The following is a 7,044-nucleotide window of genomic DNA, read 5'->3' as shown; positions in this document are numbered from 1 at the left end:
CAGGTCGTTTCTGGTGCAGGCAGCTCTCCTGAACACCTTTCCACAGTTTCTGTTTGGGCGCTCAGCATTGGTGAGATTCATTTGGCAACTCCCTTTTCCCATAGATTTAATAATAGTTTCTGTAGATTTCAAAATGTAAATGGACAAGGCATATCCTTGATGATGGTAATACAGTCTTGAGTGTTTTTCAAGTTTCTCATGAGTTCAGATGTTGTAATTCATGGCTTTAAAACATAATGGTCTCCATGGTTGGGCAGGTGCTGGGCACTGGGCTTAAACATGTCACCTCGTTCAACCCTCACACTGGCTTTCATGAGATTATTCCCATTTAGAGATGATAAGGTGAGTCTCTGAGGGGCCAAGTGACTTGTTCAAGGTCATACAGCCAGGCCAGGCACAGGGGTGCACACTTGTAATCCCAGCGACTCAGGAGGCTGAGTCAGGAGGATCGCAAGTTCAAGAATCGCCTCAGCAACTTAGCAAGACCCTGTCTTAAAATAAAAAATATAAAGAAGTAAGGATGTGGCTCTGTGGTTAAGCACCTCTGAATTTAATCCCCGGTACCAAAAAAAAAAAAAAAATCCCACAGCCAGTGATGGCAGGGCTGGTCAAGGAGCTGTCTGGCTGCTGTGATGTCCCCTCCTGTGGACACAGACTTCCCTTGACATAGTGCAGGGCCTCTCTTCTGCCACCTCTGGGGAGTGGAGGCCAGGCCAGCCTTGCTGTACAGGGAAGCCTGGCCCTTTCACCTGGGCTGTGTAGGGCAGAGCTGAAGTCCTGCTGTGTCCTGAGCTTCTGGGACTCCTGAGTGCTGGGCTTCCCTGTGGGTCTCCTGCCTTTTCCTCTTGGAGACTGGCCTGTGAGATGCCTTGGAGATCCTGGGAGAAGTCCAGCTGACAGAGCTTTCTGCATAGTGGCAGATTTCCTACGACCTGTCACACCCACTATGAATCAACCAGTTTGATTTGTGGCTTGGTTGATTCACTCACTGATGTATAAACAACTCATTTGCCCCTTAACATGTGCCAGGCACTGCCCTGACCTGAGCTGGCAGGGGCCTGGGAAAGGCTTCTGGGAGGAAGACCAGCGAAGACCACTCTTGGCTGAGGGGTGGCCCAGGATGGGCTTTGGGAAGGAGCACTGATTTGGAGCGACACTTCCCACCTCTGCTTCCAGGTGCACGTTGACACCTGGGTTTCCTCCTCTGTAAATAGGGATAGCTGTCCCCACTGCAGGTTGCTGTGCTATTCCTTAAAATATTAACTTCCAGGCTGGGGGTGCGGCTCAGAGGTTGAGCCTTGCTTAGGGTGCCCAAGGCCCGCAGTTCAATCCCCAGCACCCACACCAGAAGTTTTAAAAAAAAAAAAAATGAGCTTCCATAAAGTAGTGAAAGACTCAGAGCTTTCACTCCTAGTCCTTTCCTGCTCCTTCCCATCATCTAGGGACACTTTCAATTCTTTCACCTTCCTCTGGTTATATTTCTAAATCCGTTGTGTCTGCTGTTCTTTAATCAACATTGTTATGCTACTTGGAGATGTAACAGTCTATCCTTACCCTTACTTTCTTCCAATATCGGTAGAAGCACAGTTTGGACTGTATCTCTGGGCATTGTTTGTTATTAAATTATGTGCACATTCAGAGCTGAGCTAGGGTAGTATTCTACTGTTACAGTTTCTTTTTCCTGGAATTAATAATTGCCTGACTTTTAAGAAGTCGATTGCTTTCCTTAGTACCTGTCACTGTATTTTTCTAAATGCTGCAACAGATCAGTTAGAAACATAGTAATCTAAAATCTCTCACCAACCAGTTTGGTTTCATAGAAGAGACCCAAGTGAGAAGGAAGGAGTTCTTGGTGTGGAAAGTGATGTGTGCTGAGGTAGAACCCTGGGGGCCCTCGTGTCCCCACCTGAGGGGCTTCCGACTTGGGGATGCAAGGTGTTGCTTCTTGAGTCTCGGGTCTCATGGCCTGAAATGAATAAGAACTCAAAGAATCAGAGCAGAGTCGATAAGTGAGATGATGGTAACCTGTCACTGAGCTTCAGAACGTGACTCAGGGTGACCTTTGGGGATTTCTTCTTTAAAATCTTATGATACAGGGCAGGAGCTGGGGATCAGCGGTAGGGCGCTCACCTAGCATGTGTGAGGCCCTGGGTTCAATCTTCAGCACTACATAAAATAAATAAATAAAATAAAGGTATTGTGTCCAACTACAATTGAAAAATAAATATTTAAAAAAATATTATGATACAATGTTAGCACAGTCAGTTGTAGACTGCTGTTTTTGGTGGTATTGAGGATTGAATCCAGGGGCACCCTATCAATGAGGCCGTTCACTGGCCCTTCTTATGTTTTATTTTGAAACAGGGTCTCTCTCTAACTGCTTCAAACTTGTGATCCCCCTGCCTCAGCCTCTTGAGTCACTGGGATTACAGCCTTGCGCCATCGCACCCAGCAAACATGACTGTTTCTAATGTACACAAGGCCCTGGGTTCAATTCCCAGTTCTTCCCTTCCCCCCATTAAAAAATAGTGGCTATTTCTAAATTCTGAAGTTGATTTCTTTCTATGTTTGACAGTTGAACTCTTTTAGGCTGGATACATTATTAGCTATGAATGATATTTCTGTCTTTCAAAAATAATCTGGGGAAGGGAGGGGGCATGGGGTAATTAATGATAGTGGAATGTGATGATCATTACTATCCAAAGTACATGTACAAAGACACGAATTGGTGTGAATATACTATGTATACAACCAGAGATATGGAAAATTGTGCTCTGTATGTGTAATAAGAATCGTAATGCATTCTGCCATCATATAAATTTAAAAAATTTACGTAAAAAATAAACTCAGACACATTCTCAGTGTGAAAAAAAATCTGATAGTGATTTTTACTCTTCTTGAAATATATCAGAGGTCATAATGGTGCACAGGGCAAGATGAAATGTTATTATTAATTAAGATATCGTGTTGAAGATGAAGGGGTTCACAAGAATGGCTAAAATGTGTACAGCAGAATGAGATTTGGGATGACAAAGTTCTGAAGTCTCATAGGCCTACATTTCTTATCTTATGAAACAAAAAGGTTGTTATTATATTCTCTCTGGTGATTAAAGATGATCCCTGTGTTTCATTGTCTGTATTCAGAGGAGATATTGTGACGGCTTCCTACCACCCTTAGATGTTGCTCTCCCTGTCCTTACCTGCCTTCTTTCTCTGGCCCTGTGAGCCATGGTTGGTGCTGCTGATGAAGCTGCAGTTACTGTCCTCTGCATGGCTTCACTCAGACTTGAAAACAGCTGTTGTCAGGTTTTTGTTTTCTGTTTATCAATCCAATGCCCTTAAGGCCACTTTCCCTCCAGGGCTGTTTTAATCCTGTCACTTCTCTAGTGAAGCACAGAGCTCTAGAATCTGTGCATACACTGATCCTGCCAGCACTGTCCCACTCCTTCATAGCCACCTGTTCCTGTCACCTCTGCCTTCTTCCTCACCTGACACCGCCATCCCTGGGACTGGTCAGATGGCTTCCTCTCAGACATGGCTGTTCTAAAACCATTTCTCAAGTAATAGATGCATGTGGTTAAAAAAAAAAAAAAATCCCTCAAAATACGAAAACGCAGGTCTTTCACATCCAGCCTTAAATGCCCCTGTTTTCTTCCACAGAGGCAGCCGCTCTTCAGTTTTTTGCATGATCTTCTGGTGTTGTCTACAACATGCATTCCCTGCCTCCCTGTGTTTTGAACATAAAGGGCAGGGTACCCTCTACACATTGCATCTTGTTCTTCTGAACAGTTTCACTTGAAGGTCTTTCCTCATCTGCCCACTGCCCAGCTGCATACAGCAGAGGGCGCCATTTGCCCAGAGCAGCCCAGGAGCTCAGACTGGATAATGCAGGGCAGAAACCCTGGCTGCACAGAGCTTTCTTGAGACTGTGACATCCACTGAGTGAAGCAACTGTAACCTCTCTTAATGAGGATGGGCATTTAGCTGGCTATCAGCCAAAAATTTGGTTTAAAGAACAATTGTCCTCAAATATGATTCTCAAAAGATTAGAATTTTTAGTGACTTTAGTGACAGTTATTTGGTGCTGACAACGCCACAGCCAGGGATGTCTAACTTGGTTTTGTTTCATCTCTCTGTAGGCCCTTTGTCACTGTGGGGAGCCAGAGACAGCCGACACTTCACGAGCTTGAGCCATGCGCTGCAGACACAGTGCTGTATCTCTCCTCCCATCAGCTGGTCAGGCCAGCAGTACAGACCCTACAGCTTCTTCACTAAATGTATGTAGACTGGCACACACTTCCACCTCCTGCAACAGGAAAGTAGGGGTGCTTTCCTTTATTGATTTTTAAAGAATTAACATTTTAGTGATTATTAAACTAAAAATGCATGTTCTTGTTCAAGTAGCTCCTAGAATTATCTCATGTGCCACAGCTGTATTTGGAGAGCGCTAGTTTACTTGGAGCCCCTTATTTGGGGCACCTGAGGCTTAAAGGTATTGAATTGTGCCCCAGATACCCTGCTGATTTAGAGTCACACCAAGAAGGCACACACTGTTTTTAGCTGGGCCTTAGCTGAGGAGATAGGACATCGCATCTTGAAAAGTTCAAGACACATCACTACTCACGCTTCCTATTTGTGATAGTGTTTGAAAGTGTGATCTGGACTAAATTAGCTTGTCAGGCAATCATTGAAGATGGAGTTCACAGTTTAGCAGTAGGTTAAATTTTGGATAACCAAGGCATTTCATGATCATTCTAGAATGTCCAGCAGATATAGAAAAATCAGAAGGGATTAGCTGGCCAGTGATCTGCTGCTCCAACAATGGACTGCCGCTCTTTTCACACAGCACCATGTCGTGTGCTTCCCCGGGTTGTGTGGTGACCGTGGAATTTTCCACTGTGAAGATGCGGATCATTTTAGTGTGGAAGTCTCGTGGTACCTGGATTAGTGGTGTAGTGACACAGAAACGAGGGTCAGGTCATGGGGCTGGAGTACCACAGGCTTGGTTGTACCTGTGGATTTAGGTTCAAGGAGAAGAGAGGTGGCTAGAGCTGGGCCCACTGGTCTCTCCCCCTCATGCCCACAGCCTCATTTTTTTCTGAGTTGACTCTTACCCTTAGAGGAGTATTTTAGACCCAGAGGCCTTGGGAATTTTATTTCTGATCATCTTTTCCCTGCTTGAAAAAGGCTCTTCTCCAACTCTTCTTGTTCGAGCGTGCCCCTCATCCTCACACACCTGCACTGTTGGCCCACATTTGCCTCTGACTCTCCAACAGCCCTCCTTGTCCTCAGTTATGTGGACTTATGAGGTCACTGCTCCTGAGTCCTGCTGAGCTGGGCTGCAGTGGGAGACCTCTGTGGAAGCCAGCATGCTTTGCTATTTCAGGAGTGTGAGGATGGCCTTAGGCCTGAGCCTAAGTGACTCCATTTTAAAAACTTCAGTTTGAAACCTGCAGTCTCACCTGGCATGCCTAAGGGAGCCCTCAGACACAAACAAGTCACTTCTCCCCATCCTGAAAAACAGAGTGAAGCCTCTGTCAGGCTGTTCTCCCCTGAAAAGAGGGAAAGGCGAGAAAATAAGGGAGGGACCACCAGACCAGATGTTTTAACCCCAGGGTGAATGTTGTCACTAAGAAATCTGGTGGTAACTGATAAGGATTGAAAGGGGGGTCAAAAGCCCCAAAATTTAGTATAAATAATAGAGTAAAGGAACAGACATTCAGCCAGCCAAAACAAGGATGCACCCAAGCTGGAGAGTCTGATGAGGATCTGGACTGACATCTCATCACTTGTCATCTTGTGCCTGATCCTTACCGCTCTCCAACTCTACAGCCACATCTTGACCCTGGTGAGAGCCGCAACTTCTTCCTGTTTCACCCTCTTCTCAGCCGGCCGTCAGCTCCATTCCAAGAGAAGCCTGCCTTGGTTCCTGACCTGATCACCACTGTCTGAGTGAGTGTGTATCTGCTGGACATAAAGCCTAAGGCTTCAGACTTTTGAACTTAGCATGCAGAGGGAATGTCTGTCATTAGCCTGTCATGATTAAGTGTGTTTTCAGTGCTTAGAATTAATCTAGAATCGTTTGCTGTGAATTGATTATGTATTGCAGTGCCTAGCATGAACGATTATCGTCTTCTTGATTAAGAACCTATAGAGTGAAATTTTATTGAGTGATTCTAGTGAATAAAGCATTGAAAAGGGCAGAAGTGCAGGGACATTCTTTATTTCTCCCCCTCGACTGCATATGTTGCAACTTTGCCCCTCGAGACAAGGAGGAAATGGCTTTTGAAATTCTAGATCTCCAAGACACAAAAACTCATGGGTTTTCCAAACTTACTGAAGAGGATGTAACCTTGTACTTTTTGAAACTGTCCCCTGTTGTAGAGTCCTCACTTAAATTCCATGGGTCCCATTTAGTAAGTGGTGTTACTTGCATGATTAAGAAAGAACTTGGGTTGGGGCTATGGCTTAGTGGTAGAGCATTGGTCCAGCTTGCACAAGGCCTTGAGTTCAATCCCCAGCACTGCAAAAAGTAAAAAGAGATCAGTCTATCAACGTTGATGCTACAATGGATTGTGCATGCGGTGTGTGTGCACATGCACACATGTGTTTCAAACATGAACTTCACTCACATAAGTGTAAGTTAACAGGTGTATAAGTTAACCTCATTGTCCCTCCAGAAAGTGTCAGAAAGAGTTGAAATAATAGTAAATCTAAATAGCCTTTGAAGTTCAACAGTCTTATACTTGATATTAAAATAGTAAAATTCATGTTAATAAAGAACTTAATTCAACGGGTGGGCATTAAAAAATCATAGTTGTGAATAATATTTATGAATGTGGGAAAATATTCACAGTGTAACAGTCAAATAAAATTGTGCCTATGCAGGACCTATATAAAGGAAACAAAAGCAATACAATAAAAAAATTTCTGATAAACATAAAAATTAAAATAACAAAAATATTACCACTTAAATTGATAAATTGAATAATAATAAAATGAATAATAATACAAAATTTTAGTTTTATCTAGTGAATCATAAGT

The 7,044-nt window shown here is 43.9% G+C and overlaps 1 long non-coding RNA gene across 1 annotated transcript; it reads left to right on the top strand.

Annotated features, from left to right (window-relative positions):
* On the top strand, positions 1–6,206 carry LOC139704111 (uncharacterized). Its single transcript, XR_011706157.1, has 3 exons — positions 1–70; positions 4,140–4,277; positions 5,833–6,206. It is a non-coding gene; the product is annotated as an uncharacterized lncRNA (long non-coding RNA).
* The last annotated feature ends 838 nt before the right edge of the window (positions 6,207–7,044 follow it).

The sequence above is a fragment of the Marmota flaviventris genome, unplaced genomic scaffold (genome assembly GCF_047511675.1).
Source record: "Marmota flaviventris isolate mMarFla1 unplaced genomic scaffold, mMarFla1.hap1 Scaffold_280, whole genome shotgun sequence".
Taxonomy (NCBI): domain Eukaryota; kingdom Metazoa; phylum Chordata; class Mammalia; order Rodentia; family Sciuridae; genus Marmota; species Marmota flaviventris.
Note: the sequence above shows the minus strand (reverse complement) of the source record. Positions and strands in the feature narration are given on the sequence as shown.